Below are 15,053 nucleotides of genomic sequence, written 5' to 3' on the forward strand. Positions count from 1 at the left end.
AGAAATCGACGGTGACAATCAAACCAGCACGACTTTCTTCCATGCATCAATCTAAAAGATTTTGTATCATTATGGACATTCCAACCTCTCATGTGTGCTCCAACCAGATAACATACTATACGCAGGGAAGTCACTAATTGTTCATAGAACAACAACCTTTATATTGAAGTTTTGTTTTTTGTGGGCATCGTACGTGAGAACACCGTCATCCCACAGTATTTTCAGCTCATTAATCAATGGCCTTAAATATACATCAAGATTTTGGCCCAGAGAGGTTGGAGCAGGGATCAATAGAGACAAGAAAAGATTTTGACGCTTCATACACAAGCTTGAATGAAGGTTGTATGTGGTAACAAATACTGGCCAACACGAGTATAGGGTTGATCTACCCCCAAATGAATTAAATTCATCTGTACATAAATCTTGCCTAACATTTTTCACTTCCATTATGAAGGTCTGATGAGTACGATCAAAGTGCTTCCAAGCTTTTGCGTCAACAGGAAGCATGATCTTGTCTTTATCATGTTGAACTTTATTTGCATGTCATCTCATGTATTTAGTTGTCCTCGAAGACGTACAATTATTGCAATCTAAGGGTGAGAGAGAAGTAGCAGAGTGACTTGTATGACACTTCTTTTGACCTTGTGCTACCATTGCCTCTTGTTTTTTGCTTGAATCGAGGATGCTCGCATGATGAACATGATCTGTTATTTTCTTAATCTTTGAAATACAACATGTAATGATTTGGACAAGCATCTATATTTTTATACCCCATACCTAGAGCGTTGACCATAACCTTCACACGATAGAAATTTTGTGGCAATTTCTCATCTTTGGGCAACATAGTCTTCATAATAGAGCACACACAGTCAAAACATGATTGACTCAAATTATACTTTGACTTCAAATTCAGTAGTTAAAGAACTGCAGACAAGATAGTGTGACTCTCGCAACCATTCCACAGTGGCTCATCAGCATCTCTAAGTAAGTCATAAAATCTACTAGCTGCATCATTTGTTGCTTCTTTCTCTACCCCAGTTTGTACATCACTAGGACCCATAGCAGAACCAATTCTGATCCTGCAACATTAAATATTAAATCCATATATGGATTATCGTGCGCCACATCCATCCGTACGTCAAAATTATTCTAAAATTTTTCACCATGAAGCATCCAATTTTGATAACCACTCACAAAACCCTTCTTATATAGGTGATGTCTAACGCCATGAGGTTCTACAAATCAATTATTCTTACACGTCGTGCATGGGCACCTGATCCGACTGATGGGATCCACTGTACTGACACTTGCCATTACAAATTCAATAAAACTATCAACACTATCCATATATTCAAGCAGCACTTCATTATCAACTATCCTACGGTACATTCATTCACGGTTTGCAGCCATTTTATCCTATAATGTTATGGATATTATCTTCACCAGTTAAAAGAGAATCATAAAATGCATCGATGAAAAAAATATCAAATTTATCATGCATTGTTGGATATATATATATTACAAAGATATTTAGAAAGATAAAATCATATTCATAAACACGATACATTCAATTTAAGCATATTTTCATAATACAATTTCACATAGATGGCATAATTAGTTCAAAAATAACTTCATGCAAGCATGGATACACGACACACACACACACACACACACACACACACACATATATATATATATATATATATATATATATATATATATATATATAGAGAGAGAGAGAGAGAGAGAGAGAGAGAGAGAGAGAGATCACAAAGATATTTAGAAAGATGAAATCACATTCATAAATACGATACATTCAATTTAAGCATGTTTTCATAATACAATTTCATATGGAGGACATATTTAATTAAAAAATAACTTCATGCACGCATGGATACACGACATACACACACACACACACACACATATATATATATATATATTTAGAAAAATGAAATCACATTCATAAACATGATACATTCAATTTAAGCATGTTTTTATAATACAATTTCACATGAAGGGCATAATTGATTCGAAAATAACTTTATGCAAGCATAGATAAAGTCACGTCAAACATTACAATACATTCAATCATTTATATCACAATAATGTCAAACATGTACCTGCAGAAAACACACTCCAATATCTTGCTAACTACTACCATGAATAGCATAGACTCCGAACTATAAAAATAAAAGCATTTTTATTTCCATACATTCAAATCATGCTCAGCATGATCTCCGAACTCCAACAAAGCAGTCATAGATATCCACAACTAAGTGAGTGTGTGAACAGGAAAGTGTTGCATCCAAGAAAGTAAATAACATGTGATGCACTTGCATCACTTACTCACCACAGGTATTTACCCGATTTGTATTGCTTTTGCCTTTGCATTTTTTTCTTATTTCTTTTTGCATTGTATTTTTAACCGCATGCGATGCTTAGCACTAAGGATCGCGCAATTAACTCAGCTACGTACATGCAATGCACATTTATATACGACGAAGAGGGACAAGGGCGACAGTGAGAGGAGAGGTGGAGTCAGGGCCAAAACCCTCCCACGTAACCCAAGCAACAGGGAGGGGGTCTCGGCCCCTCCCTTACGAAGAAGGAGAAACAGGAGGGGGTTGAGCCCCTCCTTCAAAATCCAAGAAAAAGAAGACAGAGAGGGAACTCGACCGCGCCCTGGCAAAAAAGAAGGAACGGGTGGGGCAAGGGACTTGCCCTCGCATGCCAGAAACACCCAAGCAGTAGGGGCAAGCCCCCTGCCGACAGAAAGAAATAAGGGAGGTGCCCAAAGCCCTTGCCTCGTTCTTTTTCACAGACGGTGTCTCCCATACCGACCTGTCAGAAAAACTGGCAAGGGTGCCCCTGCTTGCTGGTCGAAAAAGGGAGACAAGTTGGGGCGCAGCCCCTGCCTGTCGACCAAAAAAAAAATAGAGGACAGACAACCTCTGCCTGACGACCAAAAAATAGGAGACAAAGAGGAAGACAACGGGAGACTGGGAGAGAGAGAGAGTGTGTGTGTGTGTGTGTGTGTGAGCGAGAGAGACACCTAAGGGGGGGGGGGGGGGGGAGGGCGAAAGGCGGAGGGTGTCGCCAGTGGCAGATGGCGCACGGGGGTTCTGGCATTGAGTGACCTTCGGTGAGGCAAGGATCAAGGCTCAGGGAAGAGAGTAGCGGCAGGGTGGATTCAGTCTGAGCTGCCGGCGGTAGCCGATGAATGGTGGCTAAGCCACAAGTTATAAATCAGAGGCGATTGGTTTAGCGATAGGTGTTGCGACAGGCCGTGATATAGTCAAACAAGATGATGACGAATGAGAAGACAGATTCAACCAGATTGAGAAGCAGAGGAGAGCAAAGTTAGATTGCCTACTTTGATACCATAAGAAGTGTGAAAACAATAGAGGATGAACGTAAACTTGATAATATTATTGTTGCACATGATGCAAATATATAGACGTGTAGGGTAGACATTACAACCGATTTTAATATAATCACATGATTGTAGGGATAAGGATACACTCAAATGAAGATAGAGGATATGCATCGGTTATGAAGATATGAGGATAGAGGATATACACTATATCCGGATACAATTATGACATATCATGGGCACAAGCAGGCTAAAAAATGACGAATCTTGGTTGAGATTCAAGTGCAACCGAGCTTGTGCATAGTCAGCTAACAAGGGCGCATGAGGGTCATTGAAAGTGTCACAGACCCCATCAACAATACCTCTGCAAAGAGTGATGGATTCAAGCCCTTAATGTTAATCTGGTGGGTTTTTATCATATCTACTAAATTTAAGAAAAAGCAACCTGATGGATCGACAGAAGGTTATATAGGGATTACTCAGGGCCATGGTGTTATCTAAAATATATACGTAAATTGTTGTTGCCATTGTTAGGTTTATTCTTTTTCTTTTGTAATTTCTTTAAGCAAAGTTGTCGTTGATCTGTTTTCCTTCAAAGGAATCTTAATTTGCATTCATCGAGTCTCCTGCACTTGCTCCTCCAAATTAAACTTACAATTGACATGGTGAAACAACAAAAGCATGACTACATGCATCTGCACAACCTCTTCCTAATGATGATGATGATGCATTTGACTAATGACCTTTCCGTAGTCTTTGATGATCCAAAGCTTCCTTCTTTTCTCTTGGCTTTTCTTGTTGTTTGTTATTGGTTTGCAGCACATGAAAAAGTTTGCTACAAAAATAATATTAAATTTGAGGTTCAGTTTTATAAGAAATGTAATGCTTTGAAGAAAAAGAATTGAGACTTGCAGGGGTGGTTAGTTTTGTATAAGCAAAACTCACTGCATTTTTCACAGCAAGTGGCAAACTTTGTCAGTGTATTGTTTATAAATTTTCATTAAAAATAACTTGTGAAACATGTATTTTTCACATACAATAACGAAATTCATTATTGGTATTATCCTTTGGTTTGTTTTAACTGTGGATTTATTTTTCTTAATGCAGAAATTTGTGACCCATCTGTTAGGACATGCCATTTTTGTAATATATATATATATATATATATATATATATATATATATATGAGAATTAGTCCAATTCAATGCTGCCATGCCCTTTTATTACTCATTTTAGCAGTCTTACTCGGAAGCAGATCAGGTCATGCTGAACATGAGTTTTTTTGGTCATGCCAACATCGTGGCCATCCGTTTTGTATTTTGAAAAGTTAAAAGGTCAATAGAACAATTATATGCTACGTGACATTCATCCAAAATGCAAACAGACGACCACGATGATGTTGGCATGAGCAAAAAGCTCATGTTCAGACCTGATCTGCTTTCTGTTGGGTCAAATCGACCCTAGAGACTAAAACAATTGGTACATGCATACTGTACTAAAACAGTAAATACAGAGAACAGAAGAAGCATGTACCTGATGTCCCTACCATTGCTCGATGATGAAACTCGAGCGTCTGAATGAAGCGGGGGAGTCTTCTCTTCTAGGTTTTCTCTACCTTAGGTAAGTCATGACACAAAATGAGAAAATAGTGCAGGGTCCCAACCATGTAGATGGAACCCTTTTGGAGAAACTGCTTATGCACGCCTGCCCTCAACCATGCAGGTATACTTAAAAGTTTCTCCGTAACTGATTAACAGTTATAGATAAGCCCACGACTAAATGGGACTTATCCCCATTTCAAATCACTGCATATTTGATGTCCATAACTGTTAGGTAGGGAAAATTGATCTAGATCCAATCTGTATCCAATCCAGATCCAAAATACTAACAATCTCCCACTTGGACAAAGATATGCTATTTTCAAATGATTTGAATTACAACTTGAATAGATTGGCCTTAATTCTATTCGGGTCCAATTTATATTGCTCAACAAAATTCTGTACACATAGAGAACTTTCATGCAATATAAATAAAAGAATCAACCTTTATTACAATATGTGATCACATGTACAAAATGTATATATGACTACAACGAAATGGACAAACCCATCCTCTTTACATGTTCATCATATAATCTCGAGGTCAAACCCTTAGTAAGAGGATCTGCAACCATTTCTTTGGTACCAATGTTGTCAATACACACATGTTGATTCTCAGTCCTTTCCTTGACAACAAAGTACTTTAATTCCATATGTTTGCATGATGTAGTACTCCTGTTGTTGTTAGAAAAGGACACAACGGCTTCATTGTCACAATATACCCTAAGTGGTCTCCCAATGGATTCAACCACTTTGAGTCCAGATATGAAGTTTTGCAACACGATGGTTTGTGACATCGTCTCAAATAGTGTAATGAATTCAGACTCCATGGTGTGTGTAGCAGTAGTGAACTGCTTCCCACTCCTCCAAGAAATGACACCGCCAGCAAGAAGGAAGATATATCCTGTTGTAGACTTTCTACTATCAGGACATCCTCCTAGATCAGCATCCGAATAGCCAATCACTTCAAGGTGCTCCGATCTCCTGTAGATCAACATATAATCTTTTGTCCATTGCAAATATCGCATGACCTTCTTTGCAATTGTCTAGCGGGCATGACTTAGATTCGACTGAAATCTGCCAAGAACCCCAATTGCATAGGATATGTCAGGTCAGGTGCAGGTCTGTGCATATTGCAAGCTACCAACAACTGAAGCATATGGTATTTGGTTCATGAGTGCCTTGTCTTCTTTAGTTTGAGGACATTCCTTAAGGCTCATTTTATCCCCTTTAAGTATGGGTGCCGTAGTAGGAGAACAATTCTCCATCCCATACCTTTTGAGAATTTTATTTATATAGGTTCTTTGAGAGAGGCCTAAAACACATTTTGCTCTATCTCGACGGATCTCTATGCTGAGAACAAAAGCAACCTCTCCCATGTCCTTCATCTCAAAATGAAGGGAAAGAAACTTTTTGGTTTCTTTGAGCATGACCTTATCGTTTGTTGCAAGTAATATGTCATCTACATATAATACCATGATTATGAACTTACTCCCACTTGTCTTGAGGAACACACATCAGTCAACGATGTTTTCAGTAAATTCAAAAGTCAGAACGACTTCAGTAAATTTAATGTACCATTGGCGGGAGGCCTATTTAAGTCCATATAATGACTTATTTAACTTGCAAACCAAACGCTCAAACCTACCTTTAGAGAAACCTTGAGGTTAATCCATATAAACCTCTTCATCATCTTCACCATTTAGAAAAACTATTTTTGCATCCATTTGGTGTAGCTCTAAATCTAAATGAGCTACTAGGACAAGTACAATCTTTATTGACTCTTTAGTTGAGACAGGTGAATATGTCTCACTATAGTCAATGCCCTCCATTTGAATAAAACCTTTTGCAACAAGTCTTGCTTTATGCTTATCAATATTACCTTTGGAGTTTCTTTTGGTCTTAAAGACCCATTTACACCCAATGGGTTTAACTCTCCTAGGTAATGTAACAAGGTCCCACACTTTTATTTTGGCCATAGAGTCTAGTTCTTCTTTCATGGCCTCAATCCAAAGTGATGATTGCTTACTTTTAACAGCTTTCATAAATATCATGGAATCATCATTTATGAGATTTACGGGCTTCTGTAAATACACCACGTAATCCGGATAAATAACAAATCTTCTAACTCTAGTAGATCTCCATACAGGTGGGGGTTCCTGATCCTCTTGTATGTACTCTAGTATTATCTACTAATGGTTCTTCTGTAGTGGGTGCATCACATATGGGTTCAACACTTGGTTGAAATATGATAGGCAATCTATCATTCATCTTAAGGGTATTATCCTTATTCTGAGATTCCTCAAAATTGAGGTTTTGTAATGCATCTTTCCCAACATAACCATTTTATAGAAATCTTGTCTTATTCGTTTATACTATATGTGGTGTATGGGATGAACAATAAAACTTGTAACCATTTGACCTTTCTAGATAATCAATGAAGAAACCACTTGTTGTTCTAGGGTCAAAAGTCTTTATGCGGGGGTTATAAAGTTTAGGCTCTGCAGGACAACCCCATATGTGCATGTAAGAAAGAGAAGGCTTCCTACTTGTTCATAGTTCAAAAGGAGTTTTTGTAATGATTTTTGTAGGACTACCGGGCATGGTGTATTGAGGGACAATGCCTTCTTTCTTCAGAAATTAAGCTAATGGTTCTTCTTGGTGTGAGTTTTATGAAAACTTTTTTTAAAACAATATTTTTAATGAAAATCCAGTGAAAGCCAGACACCAAAAATATAAAAACCGGCTCACACGAGTGGTGGAGTCCGGGTCGAACTCAGGGAACGGGAGATACTTGTATTCAAACACACAAGCTAAACTACTCTTTATTGCCAAAATAAAAAGAATTAATTCAATAATTACCTAAATAAGGGAGTATGACCCTACGCAGAGGGCTTAAACAAAATAAATAAATGGTTTTATTACAAACCCAATTAACAAAATAAAATAAAACCCTAATCTATAAAGAAAAGAAAAGGCTTCAGTGCTTCGAGTCCTTTTGTCCCTTCTTGAAGTAATATATATTTTCTTGAACTTTTGCTTTTCTGAGGGCACTTCTGAGGGCTTGAGGGGACCTCAGAGGGTACCTTGAGGGCACAGAAAGGGCTCACCGTACGTTCCAACGCTTTCCTGCAAAACACAACAACACAAAACAAGCAGTACGCAGGCAACTAACACAAATTTATAAACTAATGATAAAAAAAATTCAGCAAAAACATGATTTGAATTGCTAATATAATTAGCTACTAGAAAAAAAACTAAAAAGAATTAATTAATCACGAATCACAGTTAATGAAATTAGCGTCTAATGAAACAATTCAAATAAACTAATGAAATCTCTATGTACTAAATAAATCAATCAAATGAACTAATGTAGCAACTACTAAATTAAACTATGTAAATTAAAACAACTCATGTGATACACGACTAATAAGATGAACTAATGACACACAATAGAATGTCCAATGAATCCAACTATGGATGAACTACTAGTAAACTAATGCTAAAAAAAAGTAATGAATGAAATAAACTGCTGAAATAAAATAATTGTGACATGCAACAACAAAAAAAGTAAACAGGGAGCATATATGGTGGAAACAATCAACGTTTGGGAACATCACTCATGACTAATGAATAGCTGAAACAAGCTAACAAAAATAACTTATTATACTACTAAACTAATGTAAAAATGCTAACAAAACAAAACAATTATTCTGGATAAAGAAAACAAATAAACTATCTTAACGTCAACCCAAAAGAAAACAAACATTAACAAAGCCTGCTAAACTATGTTGTGTAAAACTTTAATCAACTAACCTATGTTAACATTAATTGATTTACCTGTGCAGGAATACGACTGACCACCACAACAGACGTTAAAGACCTAAAAAGGAAAGATGCTGACCCTAATAGAAATGAAAAACTGAACCTAATAACAGACTGAAGACAAAAAGGATGTTGAAGGCACTAAAAAAACACTGAGTTATTTCAACCAAAAACGCACCTGCACATGACTAGACTTACTGATTTTTTTTTGTTTTTGGTTTCAGATGCAAGACGTGGACTACCTAGATGAATATGCAACAAAAATCTGCTGAATAACAAACACTGTATACTATGGGATGCGTTATGCAATGCACTCTAAATTACTAAAAAAAAGAAGAAGAAACAACCTATGCAGCTTGTATCCGATGGACGGTTTGAAGAAGAGAGTGGTCTTCTGTTATGATCACACGTCTGCCACCAAATCTGAGGATGAAAGGAAGAGGAACTAGCGAGGAGGAAGGTGAGGAGAGAGGAATGAAGAGACAGTAAAAGAAAAGGAAGGAGAGAAGCTGGTTGGAGAAGAAAGAGAGTGGGAAGAAGGGAGAGACGAATTAAAGAAGAGATACGGGGGAGGCGTGAGTTTCAAAATTGGAAGAAGACCCTTTTTTCTGTTGTAGTATACTATTTATAATATTATATTAGGGTAAAACAAATTTTTCAAAATAAGTCCAACAGTTTTCAATAATTTCCAAAAGACCCACTTTAGTAAAACATATTTTATTGTTGAAAAAGCAAACTTCCTAAACTAATTAAAAATTACAAATTAGCTAATAAAAACTTAAGCAAACTAAACTACAATTAAGAAATTCTAACTATAATAGAAACACTAAAAAAATATATGCAGGAAAAGCTTTGAAGAATATAATTTTCTGATAAAATTCAATCAATGCAGTTTCTCAAAACTAATGGTAAAAATGGGTTTTTTAAGGCAAGTTTGACATGGATCATGAATAAATACTGATTAATAAAATGTGAAATATATGCATGATCACAGGGGTTATAAAGTTTAGGCTCTGCAGGACAACCCCATATGTGCATGTAAGAAAGGGAAGGCTTCCTACTTGTTCATAGTTCAAAAGGAGTTTTTGTAATGATTTTTGTAGGACTACCGGGCATGGTGTATTGAGGGACAATGCCTTCTTTCTTCAGAAATTGAGCTAATGGTTTTTCTTGTTATCCCATATCAGTAAATCGCCCATAGTATTTTTCACCTCTATCGGATCTAACAATTTTGATTATTCTCCCTATTTGTTTTTCTACCTCTTTCTTGAAGTCTTTGAAAACTTGATAGACCTCAGATTTTTCAAATAAGAGTTACAAATACATAAACCGAGAATAATCGTCAATAAAGGTGACAAAATACTTTTGGCCCATAAAACATGGGGTAAACGGTCCACATACATCAGTATGAATGATTTCCAATAATGTATCACTTCTTTTGACATTTTTCTTATATGTGTTTGTCTGCTTAGCTTTGATGCAGTCCAAACACGATTCATTATCTATAAAATCTAAGGATCTCAAGATCCCTTCTTTCACAAACTATTGGACTCTCTCTTTCGAGATATGTCATAAATGACGATGCCAAAGAAGATAGGATTGATCATTTATCAGGCTACGCTTATTGCCAACTACTTAATTAGTATTAAGAGTTTCTTGGATATGGATTTGGGTTTTCAGACGATACAATCCATCACACAATAATACAGAACCAATCAAGATATTATCTTTATTGATATATAATTTACACTATTCAAACTTTATACAATATCCAAATTTATCAAGTCTTGATACAAAAATAAGGTTCCTGCTATACGATGAAACATAAAAAACATCTACCAAATCCAAAATGAAACCACTATCTAACACTATTCTGTAGGTCCCAACAACCTTCATATGAGACCACATCTTATTTTTAGAGAAGATGTTGCTTTCATGACTTGTTGGTTCTCTCTGATTCAGAAATGCCTACAAAGAATTGGTAATGTGCACAGTGACACCTGAGTCAATCCAACAACTATTAATTGAAACATTAATTAAATTACATTCATGAGAAACAGATGACAAGTTACCTTTCTTGCTCAACCAGAGCTGGTATTTTACGCACTCTGCCTTCTTATGTCCCTTCTTTTTGTAGAAAAAAACACTTTACTAGAGAAACATCAGACTTAGCAGGTGCTTGGTTGGGCTGAGAGGCTGACTTTTTCTTAGGCTTCTTCTTAAAAGATTTCTTTTTCAGTCCACTCTTCCGTTGAACCTTATGAGAAGCCATATGTGCACTATGCACCTTCTCACCCTTCAACCTATCTTCTTCCTCAACACACTTGGATATGAGATTATTAAAAGTTCATTCGTCATTATGTGTGTTGTAGGATATTTTAAAGGGACCATACTCAGCTGGCAATGATGCCATAATGAGGTGGACAAGAAAGAAGTCTGAGATAGTCAGCTTCATGTCATTAAGCTGTGTGGCTATGTTCCTCATCTCAAGTATGTGTTGCCAGATGTTTCTACCATTCATATATCTCATAGATGTTAACTTAGACATAAGGGTATTGGCCCTAGCCTTGTTGGAACTCACGAACTGTGCCTCTATAGCAGCCAAAAAATCCTTTACAGTCTTACATGTGGGAATGACATTCTTATGTTCTTAGCCACCCTAGACTGCAGTAAAAGCAAACTGAGGCAGTTAGAATGCTCCCGCTTTTCAAAATCGGGTTTCTGTTTCAGAGTGCTAGTATGTATTAGTTCAGCAGGTTCTTCCTTCTTGAGGGCTAGGTCTAAATCCATGTACCTTAAAGTAAATAAAACTGTTTCTTTTCATTCTGAGAAGTTAGAACCATCGAGAAAAGGGATACTAGATTAGCCAAAAACTGTATTAAGCACTATATAGACAAAAGATAATATTATTGCACGTAATGAGACATGTAAATGAAAAGATAAATACATGAATAAGGCCCTTAATTATTTACTCTTTCATAGGCAAGTGCTAGAGGTCATTATGGTCCCACTTTGGTGGGTACCTATAATACGCAAATGCACTTCGCCTCCCACTGTCAGATAAAACCGAGGGAACATGTACCCAGAGACAATCGACATGGTACCTTTGGGTACTACACATCTCATGTGCTGAGAGACACTTTCTTCATTTTATCCTACTAGCCTCTAAACATAATAATACCATCTTTGGATGACATATTATTTCTATGAGGCCAATACAATTTCAATGTTAACAAATTTCTACCTAGACATTTGAAAAAATATACATCAGTTCACTTTGGTGAAAACAGATACATACAAATGAAAATTCCATATTAATCCCTATATCAACATTGATGTGAATGCTTAAACAATCATGCATACTAAAAAAAAAATATTACACATATCTTTATGCATCCAAAAAATATGTATACATATGCATGAACATGCATAGTATCAATAGCAATGTGTATATAAGCATTAAAACCGACTCCAAAACATAATGAATCAGTAATATAACTAAATATGTTTTAAAATGCCTTATAAATATGATATGTCAGCCCTAGAACCCATGAACCAGTCCCAAAACATGATAAACAATCCCAGAAATAAATGTATCAGTTCAAAACTTGATGAACTATAAAAGAAACACCCTTAGAATAGTCTCAAAACGAAAAACCAGTTATGCCAAGTGAGCGAACCAACTCAAAAACCCCAGAAACTGGTTTAAATTCACTCAAAACTAGTCCCAGAATGCCTCGTATTGGTTTCAGAAGCCATATGAACCGATAGGGTTCGTTTCGGGTCATTCTGTCTGTTCCAGAACAGACCGCTCTGTTTAGACAGAACATATCTATTCTGAAACAACTATTCTGAACATTCTATCTTTTCTAGAATACTATGTTCTATGACAGTCACATAAAGTGTCCGAGACAGATGTTCCTTATGTTCGGAACACACTGTTTGTTCTAGAACACTAAGTCTGGGATAGACGTACCTGGTGTTCCTGGACTTCGGGTCTATGGATTCTGAAACAAGATGACCCGGGTCCAGACCTAGACCCAATTACTGGAGCACCACCTAAAGATTTCAGATTCGGGTTGAAACATGTATTCCAAATCGGGTCCAGACTCGATCCACTTTCCCGAGTATATAAACATTGTTATGATGTTTACGAAAAAACCCTAGTCGCCTCAAAGCCCCTTCTCTCTCTCTCTCTGTTTTGAAGCATCCGACGAGGCAGCCAGTGGCTTTGGTGAAACAGACGGCGGCGCCCCGACAGGACAGATGGCGGCACATTCGGCAGAACCTGATGCGGAGCCTGCCAACATCTTTCATGCTAGAGGCTTCCGGAGAAAAGGAAAATGGGAGAAAAGAAAAAACTGTTGACTAGAGGTTTTGTCAGGCTCCGACGAGCATATCCGGCCAGCCCCGACCCCCTTTTGTCATCCGACGGTGACCCAACCCCGATCCCTTTCTGCAATCCGATGCGGTGCATTCTAGCTAGAACCAACCTCCTTCCCAGCTCCGGTCACCACACAGTGACAAAGGCAAAAGTCAGTGAAAATGAGGAAAAAATGCCCTCTGTAAGCATTTTTTTTGTTTACAGAGGGTTTTTTCAGCGAAACGGTCGGCGGTCAGAGCCGTCTGTGATTTCCAGGAGGGTTTGGGTTTAACCCAAAACCTGTTCTCTGTCTTTTCTGGTGAAAACCCCCTTGAAACCCAAATGGGGTTTTTGCCGACGATCGGTGCAAAAAAAAAAAAAAAGAATCCAAAAAATCACAGTGACCCAACACGTCCCGTGTTGGTCACAGGGGACTCGTCCGGACCCGATACGGGTCTGGATCCAATCCGCGAACCAGACTAGTTCAGAACTTTGACCCAATTCGGTTTACTACCGGATCCGAAACGGGTCTGGTTTGATACAATTTCCAGAACCGGATTGAAAAATGTATCAGACCGGTTCAGAACCTTGAATCGATTCGATTTACAACCAAATCCGAAATGGGTCAGGTCCAATACAGTTTTCAGAATCGGATAGGAAAATGTATCGGACCGGTTCGGATTCCAGAACCCTGATTTAGCTTGACTGAACCAAAAATCTGATTATGTTTCTAGAACATAATCGATCTGTCTAAGCTAGCAAAGCAGCTCCTTATACAGAGATAAAGGAGCAGGCCGTAGAGGTCCAGAAAACCTCCCACTCTGATACCAATTGTTGGGTCAAATCGACCCCAGAGACTAAAACAATTGGTATATGCATATTGTACTAAAACAATAAATACAGAGAATAGAAGAAGCATGTACCTGATGTCCCTGCCATTGCTCGATGATGAAACTTGGGCATCTGAATGAAGTAGGGGAGTCTTCTCCTCTAGGTTTTTTCTGCCTTAGGTTAGTCACGACATAGAATGAGAAAATAGAGCAGGGACCCAATCGTGTAGATGAAACCCTTTTAAAGAAACTGCTTATGCACGCCTGCCGTCAACCATGCAAGTATACTTAAAAGTTTCTTCGTAACTGATTAATAGTTATAGATAAGCCCACGACTAAATGAGACTTATCCCCATTTCAAATCGTCGCATATTTGACGTCCATAACTGTTAGTTAGAAAAAATGGATATAGATCCAATCTGGATCCAATCCAGATCCAAAATACTAACACTTTCGTCTTACTCTTTATTTTTTTTAATCATTGTGAGCAAGTATGTATTTCTCACTTCTCTAACAAGGGGATATGCAAGGACTTTTTTGGGTGTAACCCATACATTAGGGATTGTTATGGAATTCAACCTTGGCTTCACATATTTTTAGGTTTTTATGTGTCATTTAAAATGTGTGCAAAGCTAAATCCATTTTAGGAAAAAATGAGTTAATATTTGCAACAATTGTTTTTACATACAAATAACTTAGCAAACTCTAATTATTATTGTTTTTTATTTGTTTGGTCAAGACGACCCCATTTATGTGATCTACATGCACTTTTTAGTAGGAACTGACTTTTAGATAGTAAAATACCAACTTATATATAACTACTGCTGCAAAAATCGATAGTTGTAGATGCACCGAATTTTTCTAACTCATAAAACCTTTTTTTTTTCAAAAGACATGATTTAAAGTTTGATTTCCTCTAAATCAACATACAAGTAGGGATGGGAAACTAGGTGAGCTGCTAGTGGCTTGGCTCATGTTCAGCTCATAAAGAACTTGTTTCAACTTGTGAAATAGGCATGATGAGCGCGAGCATGAACAACCAATGTTTGTCAAGTCTCTGC

Source organism: Nuphar pumila, chromosome 17 (genome assembly GCF_984573655.1).
Source record: "Nuphar pumila chromosome 17, dmNupPumi1.hap1.1, whole genome shotgun sequence".
Taxonomy (NCBI): domain Eukaryota; kingdom Viridiplantae; phylum Streptophyta; class Magnoliopsida; order Nymphaeales; family Nymphaeaceae; genus Nuphar; species Nuphar pumila.